Genomic DNA, 15,341 nt, shown 5'->3' on the forward strand with positions numbered 1-15,341 from the left:
GATGGTTTAGAGGTATGCACATTTTCCTCTAAGCTGTCTTACCTGGTTTTGAATCTCAGCCCAGCTACAAACTGTCATTCCGGTGTTCTGCACACATGGTAATTCATCAATGTGTGTGTCGTCCCTCGGATTGATATTAAACGGGACATCCACTCTTTTGGCATTAGTTGGTGGACGTTAAAGATCCCCACGGTGTCCTTCGCGAAGATTTCTTGCCCTAACTTACAGAAGGGATTGCACCAGCGGCTCAATGATGCCACCTACCTCTTCTTCATTATACTCCCAAAATCCAGGCATTCCACATACCTCCACTCCTTTGTTCCTCTTTTATCCCGTTTATGGTATCGCCTTCCTGAGGCTGTTCAATCCAACTTCCCCTTCCTGGGCTTCAAAATTATGTGGAACAAAGGAGTGGAAGTATGTGGAAAGCACCACACAGGTAGTGCCTGCCATCTCATGTCAATCGCAAACCCTACCTGCCATATTTTCTACCGCATTATTCCTGTACCTAATTGGACCTAACCCTCTTCCTTGCAAGTTACTGTGCTTCCTTCCCTTCTCTCCTCTTTTCATTTTTGTTAACCCCCCCTGATTATTGTGTATAACTGTGGCCCTGCTGTCCCACTGTGAGCTTGTTTACCTTTAACTTCTGTCACCTGGCTCTTCCATGAGCCTTGGTGTTGTGTTTACAAAAAAGACTAATGGATGGGTTATGTGGACAGTTTATCTTCATGGATAATTATATGAACCAAGATGTAGTATTTATGTAGAGGGATACACACAATTAAGCCTTAATACTTCAGGTGTACAGTACATTCGGCCCATCATGCTTGTGCCATATCCTCACACCTTTAATTCAAATTAAACAAGGTAATACGGTCGTGAAGGGTGGAGCGAAGGGCAGCCTGGTGGAAGTATGTATGCTCTCTATACCGAGTGTCGTTCTAGTTACCTCCACCACCAAAGGTGGATGGAGGTTATGTTTTTCATCCTTGTCTGTTTGTTATTTGCAAAATCGAAGATTTTCCAAGTATATTGATCGGTTGCGTTTGTACTGTCTGTTTGTCTGTCTGTTTGTTTGTTTGTCACTGGCCTACAGGTCACAATTCTAAACTTATCATCACGAAACTTCACCAAGTTGTATAGGTCGTCCAATTGAGAAGCCTATTGATTTTGAGGTCAAAGGTCATCTGGAGGTCAAATTTCTAAAATCGCAATTTTAAATCCGATTGAATTGAAAATTGAACAGCATTTGCATAGTGAGTCACTAAATTGGGAAATGAACTATTTGAGGTCAACAGGTCAAAGGTCAACTCAAGGTCAAATTTCCAAAATCATCAATTTTCATTTGAAAACCAATCAATTTCCATCCAATTGACTTGAAAATTGAACAGCATTTGCGTATTGCGTCACTGAATTGGGAAACCAACTATTTTTAGGGTCAAAAGGTCAAAGGGCAACTCAAGGTCAAACTTCTAAAATCATCATTTTTCATCTGAAAAATCGTCACTTTTCATCCTGTTGACCCGAGCTTTGATCAAGATCGTCAATTTTAATCTTGATACAACAACAACACAACATGCATTTTAAAGGCCATTTTCCCTGCTAGAGCGGGGGTTAGCCTTGCGGTCCCCATGACAATCTTCTCCATTTTGCCCTATTTTCTGCATCTCTCCTTGTTAACCCCCTTGCCCGCATTTCTTCTTCCACCATCTTTAGCCAAGTCTTTCTCGGTCTTCCCCGTCTTCTACTTCCTTCTACATTCATTTCCATCACTCTTCTCAACCAGTCACTGTCATCCTTCCTCAACACATGACCAAACCATCTCAACCTGTTCCTCTTCACAGCATCAATCACAGGCTCTATTCCCATCATCTTTCGCAATTCATCATTTGTCTTCCTCTCTCTCAACGATACTCCGCACATCCGTCGAACCATTCGCATTTCCACCCTTTCCAACCTTCGTTGCTGCTCTACATTCATTACCCATGTCTACATGCAGCATACACCTTTCCCTTCAGCTTCAACGACACTCCCCTCATCATCAGCACGCCACTCAATTCCCGAAACGTCTTCCATGCACATCTCACTCGAGCAACCGTTGCCGAGTCTGATCCACCTTCTCCATTCAGCATGTCTCCGAGGTAGCAAAATGTTTTCACACCTTCCAGCTTCACGCCGTCTCCAAGATCCAACTCAACATTTCCTCCATCTGCAGCTCCCTCTGTGCACACCTTACATTTGAATGTAGCTGCCACACTGGTTAATGACCCTCTCAGACCACTACATTTTTGATGAACCCACTCAGCGCACATTGTACACTGAATGGAGTTCACTCCAACACCCTTCCGACACACAGCACAGGGCCACTTCCCAGTTCTTTCCACCTCACCACATGCTTTACCACTTGCCATCACCTTCGTCTTTCCGATATTCACCTTCAGACCTTTTGTCTCCATACATTCCTTCCACGTGTTCATCTTTTCCTTCAGTCCATCCATACTTTCCGCAATCAACACCAGATCATCTGCATACAACAACTCCCACGGTAAACCCTCCTTTACGTTCTGAGCCAGCACCTCCATCACAGCTACAAATAGTAGTGGACTTAGTACCGACCCCTGATGCACTCCCACCTTCACCTCAAACTCACCCCTGTTCCCGTCCTTCGTCCTTACAGCTGTGCGCGCTCTTTTGTACATTGCCATCACTACTCTGATCAACCATTCCTCCACTCCTAACTTCCTCAATGCCCATGTCAATACTTTGCGTGGAACCCGATCGAATGCTTTCTCCAGATCAACAAACCCAAGAAACAACTTCTTCCTCTTCTCCATGTACTTCTCCTGCAACTGCCTCACAATGAAAAGCGCATCTGTCGTTCCTCTTCCTGGCATGAATCCAAACTGCATTTCGTCGATCTTCACTTTCTTCCTTATCCTCCTCTCCAACACCCTTTCCAATACCTTCATTCCATGCTCCAATAACTTTATCGCTTGGTACGAGCCACACTCCAGAGGGTCACCTTTCCCCTTGTATAGAGGGACGAGGGTACTCAGTTCCCAATCCACTGGAATGCGGCCTTCTTTCACCACCAGATTACAGATCTCTGTCATTCTCTTCACACCCCAACTTCCTGCTGCCTTCAACATATCTCCCACAACTCCCGTCGGCCCTCCCGCTTTTCTACCCTTCATTGCTTTTATCGCTTCCTCAACTTCCTTCTCAGTTATCTTCTCTGCCAGTCCTAAAACTGGGTTACTCTCTATGTTGCCATCCCATTCATTCTCTGTATTCAACAGCATTTCCATATATCTTTTCCATCTTCCTTTAATTCCATCTGGGTCGACAACGATTTGTCCCACTTCATCCTTCAAGCAACTCACCCCCATCACATCACACCTCTCTTTCGCTATCTGCTTTGCAATCCTGAATACTGCTTTCTGACCCTCTTCCGAATCCAAGCGTTCTCCGAACATTTTCCTACATGCCTCCTGCGCCTTTGCTACCTCTTTCTTTGCAGCCTTCCTGGCTGCCTTATAACTTTCATGCTCTGCTGTTTCCACCAATGGCTCCCAACAGACTAGCTTTCATCGACATCCAACCACTTTCAAGCTCAACCACATCATCCTCGACCCTACTCAGCCTCTCTTTTAATGCCTACATTACCGTCACCTCTTTCAACCTCCACACCTTCATTCTCGGTTGGTACTTCACCCGCCGAGCTCTCCTCGCACCTTTCACCCTTACGTCGCAGACAACCAAGTGGTGCTGTGAAACAGCCTCCTCCCCCGGGATCACCTTTGTGTCTCGGAGGTGCTCCCTATCTCGCCTTCGCACCATCAGGTAATCAACGGTTGTCGTCGACCCACCTGACGTGTATGTAACAAGCTTATTATCCTCTTTCTGGAACTGAGTATTACAAATCAACAAATCAGCTCCATCAGCAAACTCCAAAATCCTTTCACCTTCTCCATTTCTCACACCATATCCGTAACCCCCATGAACTCCGTCAAAACCATCCATACGTCTTCGCACATGTCCATTTAGGTCTCCTCCTACCACAACAACTTCCTCATCTTTCACGTTTTCCATCAGCTTCTCTATCGCACACCAGAACTTGTCCTTCTCTTCATCGCTTCGACCAACCTGCGGAGCATATCCCGAGATGACGTTCACCAAGAGCTTTCCAATCATCATTTTCACCATCATGAACCTATCACTCACTCTAGTCACACTCACCACACTGTCTACAAACTCCTCAGAAAACAGGACACCAACACCATTCACGCCCTCCGGGCACCCTTGCCACACAAACTTGTATTTCTGGCCCTGCCTACCCTTCACCATTCTCACACCACTTCCCTTCCATCTCGTCTCTTGCACACAACATATGTCCACTCTTCTTCTGACCAATACTTCCACCACTTCTCCTGATCTCCCTGTCATTGTCCCTACATTCCATGTCCCAAACCTCAGAAACCGATCTCCACTTCGGGCTGTACCCTGCCCATATGTAGATGTAATTGTCATGGTTCTCTTTTTGAGGCAATGTTTTTATGGCCGGATGCCCTTCCTGACGCCAACCCTCTTGGTCACCTCTTACGACACGCAGGGATACAGTGTACCGATTCTTATGCAGGGTACACACTGGGAAACGTTTAAAACATGGAAATTCTGGGGGGTGGGGGAGGGAGGGCGGCGTCAGCATCACGGCTGCGGTTTAAACATATTTAAATAAATATTTAAACAAAACCATGAAAACAATCTGGGAAAAGTCTCTAAGTGAGAACGTGGATTTGAGAAAGCAGCAGCAGAGGTGAAAGAACAAACGAGATATAGGGGGCGAGGCACAAGTCGAGACGAGGAGGCCGCACGAGACACCAGGCCGCACGAGGCGCACACAAAGAAACGACTAATTACACACAAATTTGCAACAACTACAAAACCAAAACCAAATGGAAACACACAATAACACATGCACAACAAAATACGCAGCGGAAATTTGACAAAGAAACGAACGGGAAAACACTCAAACTTTGATGCCGTGGAGAGATCGAAGCAAGCCCCGTCGCTCGAGGGACCAGAAGCGGAACCAGAAGCGGAACAATCTTGATGAAATGGACAATTTGCTGCATCAATGGAAAACCTTTTTGGGGGGTGCGTGGGGGGGATTTTGCAAGTATCGTGCTCCGCATGACGTCTTCTTGTTTGTTTATTTTTCTGTTTTTGGTGAACATCCGGATTCGGATCCGGCTAGTAGAATTTTTAAGTGATTCTTCACCATTGGGAGATCGGGCCAAAAACGATACATAGCAGGATATCTCAAAACGTTGTGGTCGGATTTGGACGAAACTTGGTGGAGAGGTTGGGTCGAGCTAGGACAAGGACGATTCGATTTTGGTGAAGATCTGAATATGCATTCGGATACGATAATTATTTAATTTTTTAAGTGATTCTTCACCATCCTTTGTTTTCACTGACGTCACAGTTACCCATCTCGCATTGCGCGGCGGCCATTTTGATACCCAAGCTAATCTGTCCGTGTGCGCTGATATTGATTTGTTGCGTTGGTTTATGGTGAATGCGGATCGCAAAAAGTCTGTTTTATAAAGTAATTTTGTTTGTTTTGTCACGTTCATGTGGAGTGTGGTGCCATCTAGTTTATATTACGTATTGTTGCCCAACAAACACAGAACATTCGGTTTAAGTTTGCCGTGGACCAGTGAACTGGTGAACACCTGGGCAGTGGGTCAACCTGCAACCAACTACCTGTAGAACAGACTTGGAGTGTACGTAAGGATACGGTAGATCCAGGCTTGAGTATGGCTAGCAGTGCGAGTGCCAACCTTGGCTACCAAGAGACGCTCCCCCCGGACGTTCTTGTTCGTTACAAAGAGAAGATTTCTGTCATTGGGTGTGACCCTTATGGTCTATCATCAAATGATCAATTTGAGAAGAATGTGAGCAAGTGGCCTCAGGTGACCCACATCGACGTGATCAACTACCTGTTGTTCAGCAAATCGGCCTATACCAAAGATGAGTTGAAGAAGTATAAATCCCTCGAGGCATACAGGTTGTACCAAGATGGATGGGTGCGACAAATCCTACACAAAGAACTGAATGACGTCCACTTGATTCGATCCAAGGTATTAATATATTAAACAAACATGTATTTTTTAAAGCTGCTTGTGTTAATGTTATGGACCTGATTGATTAAGTGCCCTCCATTTGTTCAAAAACCACTGCAGTTTTAAGCTGTGCATGCATGTGTGCATACTTTGTAGACATGTGACGCACAGTGCGAAGTGAGTGCCGCCATGTGTGCTTTGTGCGTATGGCCATAAGTCATCACCTATATTTATCATGTAAGCAACGAATACATAGCACGTTCTTCACATGATAAAATCGAGATTCATTTTGACCGAGTTGATAAGAGTACATAACTTTAGAAAGTTTATTGGACAGTTTCAAATTCAATACTTTTATGTTCCAGGTTTCGCATTCCATGAAACATGTTCTTACTTACTGTTAACAAAATGCTCGGAGCAGACAGGTGTGCGATCCCACTGTGATTCTGTTTGGATGTCACTGCGATTGATGGCAGCCTTCCACAAACGCCGCCTCTCTTCACTTAAATTTCTTGTTTCCTCACCCTGATTCAGTAGAAGTTTGGGCGTTTTGTAAAACTTAACTCCTGGCCTAACGCCTGGCCTGTTTGAACAACGAAATACGCCGCAAATTGGCATGACTGGTCGTGATCAAAAACTATTTAATGTGAATCCGCTGACGACGTTGTTCGAGAGGGTATCAAAATGGCCGAGGTGTCCCAGGGTGCCCTGCGCGCGTGCTCCGATGACGTCACAAGAAAACAAGCAAATTGAGTGATATGGCCAACCAGGTGGAGGTATGCTCTCTACTGAGTGCCGTTCTAGTTGATCATGTGTTCCTGTGATCGAGTTAATTTCTCTGAAATTGATCACCTCATCTCTCTATCTGCCTTTCTGCTTGCCTCGGTTTCTTATCTCATTTCGTTGTCTGCATTCTGTTGTTATTTTATTTTGTCCATCTGCCATCAGTTTTGTCTTAGGTGTGTGTAGTTCAGAATAAAACCAAATGACTTAGCAATGCATTGGCCCTTAAAGGGGAACTGAAACACAATTTTTTTTTGGGGAAATCATTAATCACGTTCTAATTTGAAGGGAATTTTTTTGCCACTCACAAAGTGCCGAAAAAGCCCTAAAGTGTCGATTTTCGATTTTCTCCAGTGACGTCACACTCAGAACACCCACCTTGATCCAAATGGCAGCTTGCATCGAGAAATCGTGTATTTCGAGCTAGGATTCCGATATTGATTCTTTTTTTTCTTTTTCTTTTTTTGTATACTGAATCGAGGCTCGTGAAAGAGCTAACATTTATCACACAAACAAATCAAACAGACAAACAAAATATATAAAAAGATGGAGCGGTAAACAAGATGGGGAGAGAAGGGGAAGCACACAAACACAACATTTGAGAGCAGGGACATCGGGAGATGTGTGGGAGGGAGAGGGCTTGGGGGGAGGAGGCGTGGGAAGGGGGAGGAAGGTGGGAGAAGTATAAAACACAAGGACACCAAGGACTTCCAGGAAGGAAGTCGGTATTTCAAAAAAGTGGATTTGGGGTGAAATTAGCGGGGGTAGAAAAGATCAAGGTTTTGGATGGGGGAAGATAAGAGATGGTGGTGAACAGCTGTTTTAAAGACCTGGAGGGAGGAGTGGGATTGAAGAGAGTGAGGGAGTTTGTTCCAGAGGTGGGAGAAAAGAGGAATGAAGGAGTGAAGGTGAGCAGAGAGTCTTGATTTTGGCAGTTCAACCATAAGAGGGTTGCAGGCAGATCTTGTGCGACCTGTAGGAATATTTGGGGGACAGAGCCCAGAGAGAGCTGGGGGCGCAAGGCCGGAGAGGAGTCGGTAGAAGACGGAAAGACCACCAACCTGCCTGCGGTGAGTGAGTGAAAGGCCCTCGGAGTTAGCTTCATCGCGGGAGATTCCAATGATTCTGAACGCTTTGGTTTCAACAGCGTGAAGACGAGCTAGGTTCTACCGTCATTATCAACTCTGAAGGTGCAACTATTGAAGATGCCTCATCGCGATGGTTGCACACCCCACCAAGTCAGAGGCCAAATCTTTTGCATTCTTCCTTGCTGGTCAGATTTGTCAGGGCAGCGCAATCACGGTCAGTGAGGGCCGGATTTAGACATGCAGAGGCCCCTGGGCAGCCTTCAGTAGTGGAGTGACAAGTCTGACCTTAGAATACTACCTTAGAATACTAAAAATGTGACAAGACATAGTTACAGTCATCCATAAAGTATATTTTTCAAGTACAAAGAATCTGAATAAAAATGTACATCTATAAACATCATGATCAATCTACAGTATATAAGAATCTAGTTCCTATGTTTCAAGCATAAAGAATTTGAATAAGCAAGCAGGCACATCTTTAAACATCATGATCAATCTATAAGAATCTACAAAGTTCATATGTTTCAAGTGTGAAGAATCTGAATGGTGAATAAGCAAGCAGGTCAATCATGATCAATCATAAGTATCTAGTAAAGTACCTAATACCTATATTTACAGACTAGGCACTTTACGAGGCTTGACCCTGGCAAAGTCTTGGATCAATTTGTCGAAGTCAATCTCTCTAAGAATGTCACATTCAATTCTCATCAAGACCAGGTGACTGAGCCTATCATGACACATTGTAGTGCTTGATGAACTTCATTTTACTGAATGAACGTTCTCCAGAACAGTTTGTGACCAAGAGCACCAAGTACATCCGTAGCATTATCTCGACATTTGGAAATGTATCCGCAACTTTCTTGTCCATCAACAGTTTGTAAAGGAAATGTTCTGTCCCTATCTTATCATCTTCGTATTCCAGTAAATGAGTGAGGAAGGCTGCAAACTGCACAAGTTCAACACCAAGTGTTTGATCTAGATCATCCTTGTACTCAGCAACCAATTTTGCTGCAGCCGCTTCAATTTCATCGCAGTCCAGTGATTCCAGTTTACGCAAGAAACCGACAAGAGAACAGGTGTTCTCATAGGCTTCCAATCGTTGCTCAAATGAACTCAGAAACTGATCAATTACTGGAAGAAAATTCTGAACTCGAAATTTTTCAGACAGTGAGAGTGCAGCTTCTTCTGATCGTCCATCATCCAATGGATTGAGGCGCACATTTCGTTGACGATTGCGTGTTTGCAGCTGCACATAATCATCAGTTCCAGACATCTCCTTTCCTTTCTCCTCATAAACATGAAAGCATTCTCGTTTTTCACATACAACACATTGCAAGGACTTCAACATTGCTACTGCTGTGTTCAGATCAAGTTTTTGATCTTGCAACATGTGACTTGTGGCGTTAACTCTGTCAAGAATGTCACGCCAAAAAACAGCACAGATGTCAGTCTCCAGTTTGAACATCCTGTCATGGAGACCATTTGCCTCAGAACGTGCTTTGGACATCTCATTTTCATCTCTTGCTATTTTGGCAAGTGCTTCACGGATTGGGTGATATCCTTGGGCGAGTGCTTTTACTGCTTCGGATCGACAGGACCATCGTGTTGTAGAAACCCTCTTTGGCACAGATACAGGACCAGATTCCACAGTCTTCAGTGAGTCTGTAAGAATTTCATAACGATGTGTGGAAGCTATGAAGAACACATAAATTGCCTCGAGGAAGTCAAAAAATGCCACAGCTGCTTGACAACATTCAGCTGCTGCTTGTCCAACTAGGTTCAGTGAATGTCCAGCACAGGGTATCCAAACTGCATGAGGATTTTCAGCTGCCACTTTAGCTTGAAGACCATTGTATCTCCCACTCATTGCTGAGGCTTTATCATATGATTGCCCACGACAATTCTGAATGTCAATGTCATGGTCTGCAAGGAATTTCATCAATCCTTCAAACATTTCTTGAGTCTTGTGTCCTTGATTTGGCAAGAACTTCATAAATCTCTCAACAAGTGTATTATGCTCCATGTATCTGAAGATCAGAGTTAGTTGATCAACATGACCTTCATCAGCTGTGGAATCAAGAGAAACTGAATAGTATTTTGACAGTTTTATGCATGAAATGATTTCATTCAGAACTTCATTGCCCATTAGTAAGACAAGTTCTTCACAGATGGTTGAAGACAAATAGTTTGTATGACCACTGCCACGATTTGCATGATTCTGGATGTGTTGCCTGAGGAAATCATCATATTCAGCCAAAAGCTCTAGTATTCCCAAGTAGTTTCCATTATGAGGAGATCCAAATGTTTCATTATCTCCACGAAGAGCTAGGCCTCATTCACATGCAAATTTAAGCACACTGACCAGTCGCTTTAGAAGACTGCGCCAATATTGCTCAATTCGAGCCGCTTCTTGTGCAAGTTCACAGTCTACACGTCCAGCTTTCTTTGCACGACTTGCTGCTGACAAAACTGCTTGAATGTGCTCTTTTGATTGCTCATGGACACCAAGTCGATCACTAGCGTGTTTCCAGTCGCAGAACCCATCATGTGTGAATTGGGATCTTGCAACACCCATTAGCTTGCAAAAGAAGCAGAAGAGTCGACCATTTGCTGGTGAAAAACAAAGCCAAGAGCGTATCACAACTTCCCCATTTCGATTTCGTCGCTCAAACATAGCTGGTGTACATTTCCGACTGACATTGTTTGCCAATTTTTGTATTGCTGATTGGGCATCCAAAGACTTGACATCACTGTGGTGGAGATCCTCAGCACATTTCACAGCCCAATAGCCAATGAATTCTTTCGTCATATGCTCTGGCCGTACGCTGATGTCATCAACCTGTGTATTTGTATGAGATTCTGGAAGCACTTGCTTTGAAGCAGTGTCTGTCTTCTCGACATTCTGGTCATTTTCTACCGTAGACAGGCCGGATGAAGATGAGGCTGGTGTCTCTGCAGCAGGCGCCTGCTCTGCTTGTACTGAAGGTGAAGCACTGTCTGCTTCTGAAGCTGATGGACGAGTGAAGAATTCAGCCATTCGAGGTGTTTTTACAAGTTCTTGAGCTTCTCTTTCAGTACGTTCCTTGGATACATTCCTCTTTGCAGCACCACTTGCAAAATGTCGTGGACCTTTGTGCCTGTCCATTCCACTCATTCCTGCAAGAAAATTTGCGTTTATTTTATTTGCGAAAAATCTGGAATGTAGCAGTGCAATTGCTACAATATGGCAGGTGACAACCCAAATATCTATGGTGCATTTGCTTTCCTTGATGCCCCCATGGTGATACACACTGCATATACTGCACACTGCTTACCAAGGATGAGTCAGTATTATCCCTTTGTCCAGCCTGAAAGATTAGCAGCATCAATAGGAACGCTTCCATTGTTACAAATACAGTAAAACTTCCTCCAACGTGGGGGATACGTTCTGGGATAACCTCGTGTTGGAGGAATTCGCGTTGGAGGAATCATTAAGCGTATGGGGAAATTGGGGATATGTTCCGGGCTCCCAAAAAACTGATCCTAAAACAGCCTCTCTTGCTTTTTTTACATGTTTCTTTGTATGGAATGGTGCAGCATTATTAAATATACTTTAAAATAAGTGTTAGTATCATAATAGTTCTGTATTATTGCAAAATAACTCCCCTTATTGTGAGGTGGTTGTTGAAGGATTGGGTGATGATTTGCTGTTGGAAGGGGTTGAAGTGCTGCTGGTAGCTGTTGCGATGTTGCGATGGAGGCTCCTGCACGAACGCTGGAACGGATTTTATATCTTCGGCCTTCCGTACCGTACCATAATGGTTGATTCATTCACTGTGATCGAACTCGATCTGCGATAAGGGGTGCGATCTGCGATTTGAACTGCGATCGAACTGCGATCGCCGATGACGGCAGGTGGCGACTCGTATCATCGTATGTATAAATTAAATATTAATTAACCCTTGTCCACAGAAGGGGGTTCTTTTTAGCCTTGTATTTAGCCTAAGAACACCTGCCTTGTGTGTAAAAGGGTTAAGTAAAGTACAGTACAGTAACAAGGAATAAGAATAATATACATCTTTGGGAAAACACCAGCCACGATCGCGTAAATGCGAAACACACCCTCGTGTTGGGGAGGTTTTGACGCATTTAATTCAGCGCGTAAATTGGAAACCGTGTTTGAGGAAGCTGCGTTGGAGGAAGTTTTACTGTACATTTTTCCTAACAATTTTTTTTTTTCATGAAATATGTGGAGGCCCCCTGGTTGTGGAGGCCCCCTGGTTGTGGAGCCCCCTGGGCAACTGCCCAGCTTGCCCATTCCTAATTCCAGCCCAGGTCAGAGTGCTGATCACTCCCTTGAACCGGCCCTTTCCCTCTTGTCTGTCTGTCTTGTCTGTCTTGTCTGTCTGTCTCTCCCTCTCTCTAACTCTGTTGTGGCCCTGACTTTGTGAAGGCAGTGGTATGCCATCCTGGATGTGGGGGATCTCTGGGTCGCTCCTGGGAGATCAATTGGCTGTCCCCGTTCCACAGGCTTGTTCGAGAGAACTGTCTGGGTCTATCCAACAACAACTCTGAAGGTTCTCAGTTTGTTGAAAACGATCAATGGGATTTTGAAGAAACTATTGGAGCCAAAATTATTGAGGGACCCACTTTCGGGGGAATTATGGAGCTGTGTCGCTTCAAGTCATAGGCGAGCAATTTAGACGAACATGGCGACAATGGAGTTCATAGTGGAGAAGAAAACGCCAGTCGCATGTTCACTACAGATTGGTCGGTTTTGTTTTCCGATAAAATGAGAGTTTATAAGGGCTTTTGTATTAATTGATAAATCAGTCCTATTACTCCTAAATAAATATGGTACAACACAGCATGGACACAGCACCTACACAGCACGGACATAGCGCGGACACCGCATGGACATGGCACAGACATGGTACGACACTGCCCAGTTCACACTCTGACACTGTCGACAAAATGGCTGATGAATGCTTTGTCCCACCATTGCAGGCTGACCCAGTGTCCTGCATGTTCCAAGATCACCCCGTTTCATACTTTCCAGCAATGCCATTTGTGTCTGTAGTTGTGCTGTGTCGTGTCCCACCATCGTGTTCCACCATCGTGTCCATGCTGTGTTGTGTCAGTGCCACGTCGTGTTTCACTGTTGTGTCAATGTCCCATCCCAGTGGAGGGGGGAGTGGTGGAGGAGGAGGTGGTAGGGAGGTGGTAGGGAGGGGGGGGAGGGGAGGGTAGGTATGAAGGTGGTGGAGAGGTAAGATCGGTCCCCGGCAGGCCAACACAGGTGCTTGATTCACCACTCAAATCGCTCGTGCACATTTGCTGGAAGCTGGGCAGAGATGGTCTTACAATTTTGAGCTACGGCTGTTTCTTCTGCACAGGATGGTGGGTATGTCATCGTTTCTCAATTGTGGTGGATAACCAATTATATCTATCCATCTCTGCTGTTTAATAAAAGCACAAAAGCGAGCATTTTGTAGGCCCGTTCCACATTCGGGTATGTCGGACAAACCTTTTCCAATTTCTGGCAAACGTAGGGTCTTTCAGCCATTGGTGTAGCATGAAACTATCTCGGTTTGTATTACTACAACCACCAAGGACGCATCGACCTGGCATATTTGCACACAATATGAAAATACGCATCGACCTGGCATACAATACAAAAATGGCGGTTGACTTGAGTCTGACGTCACGCCTAAGAATGAAGAAGAAGAAGATTTCGACTATTAATTGCAAAATGACATACTTTATAAATCGCAAATTGGAAAAAGACATCATATATATTTTGTAAGGTATCAATGGAAAGATTAGCGTCGAGGTGGTCTGAGCATTTGGGTTCCCCGTTAAGCAGAAATGAACATATGTTATTCAAATATTGTTGATTAGGGCTATAGAAACCAAGGGTAGCTGAAACTCAAACTTGACTTTTGCAGACAAAACTAGGAATTTGTGTTTATTAATAATGCTTGAGGGACTTTTGTCTTTACAGCATCAGTAACCAATCCCCGTCATCAAGCATTTTCTGCTTTAATGCATGTGCTAACAAGATGCTATTCATAGAATAATAACCCTGCGCAGTCAACTTATTGCGAGCCAACTCTTCTGTCTTTGAACATTTTTTTTCTTTGATCCAATATGGCTGCCAGACCACGTGAGCGATGACATCATAAATTTACATTCTCTAATATAATTGTTCCATAGATCACGCTCAATACATTTCAAACTGATCAGACTAAGTGTTGTCCCTGTCGAATTATGACGTCATAATTATGGCACCAATGACGTCATCATTAACAACACCTATTCCCCATATGGAGTTCTTTACAATGAGCCATGTTTCAATTTTTTCCATGCAGCGGTTTTGGAGATATAGAAGTGCAACATTTTTCGGTTTTTCCAAGATGATGCCTGTACCACATGACCTATGATGTCATGATTATCATTAAACTATTCGAAAGGAGGAGGCGCTCATATGGTGAAAATTTAGCGTCCATCAGACCAACAGTTGCTGAATTTTTTAAAAATAATGATCAGATAAGTGTTGTACTTGTCGAATTATGACGTCATAACGAAGGCACCGATGACATCATCATTAACATATCTTATTCCCCATGGGGAGTATTTGACAATGAGCCAGGTCTCAATTTTTTCCATGGAGTGGTTTCAGATATATAGAGGTGCGAAATTTTTCCAAGATGGCGCCTGTACTACGTGACCTATTACGTCATACTATTCACTAAAATATGCTACAGCAGGAGGCCCTCCTATGGTGAACATTTCATGTCAATCGGACCAACGGTTGCCGAGAAAATGATTTTTTTAAATGCAGACACGTACGGCACACGGCACACGTAAGTACGTACCTGAATGCTTAACCCCGCTTTTCGCTTCGTGAGTGCAGGGTAATAATCAAATTGGTGGTAAATAGACAATAAAAAATATGGAACAGCAAATAATTCTGAAATTTCTGATGAACAAAAACATGAACAATGTTGAAAATTACTGACAATATTGGCAGAACAGTATCGTGGTTTATTACAGACAACATCTGTATGGTAGATCATCCTTGGGGCAAGAGGGGTTTGAAGAACAAGGCCATTAATAATGACGTCCTACGTTGTCTAAGTGCATATCCTAAACCAAATTAATTCTGCACTGAAAACATAAAAAAGCTTTCCCAATGCATTGACAATCTGGTATATGTTTCCACAGCACCGCACAGAGATGTCATTTGATATCAATTTTTTCCAGTGTCTAATTCTGTGCTTTAGAAGAAAATTTCCATCATAGAAAATAACTCTCATTGTTTCAGGAGAATTCCCAAAAAATTCATTTCTTGGAATTA

The 15,341-nt window shown here is 43.9% G+C and overlaps 1 protein-coding gene and 1 long non-coding RNA gene across 3 annotated transcripts in view; one reads left to right on the forward strand and one right to left on the reverse strand.

The window, feature by feature from the left end:
• Window positions 1-15,341, forward strand: part of LOC137439417 (uncharacterized) — a 104,241-nt gene that overhangs the window by 80,990 nt on the left and 7,910 nt on the right. The window lies entirely within an intron of this gene.
• The window catches only part of SLC6A4 (solute carrier family 6 member 4), a 131,334-nt gene that overhangs the window by 78,948 nt on the left and 37,045 nt on the right, over window positions 1-15,341 (reverse strand). The gene's annotated exons all lie outside the window — the stretch shown is intronic.

Source organism: Myxine glutinosa, chromosome 14, assembly GCF_964187855.1.
Source record: "Myxine glutinosa chromosome 14, kmMyxGlut1.1, whole genome shotgun sequence".
Classification (NCBI taxonomy): Eukaryota; Metazoa; Chordata; class Myxini; order Myxiniformes; family Myxinidae; genus Myxine; species Myxine glutinosa.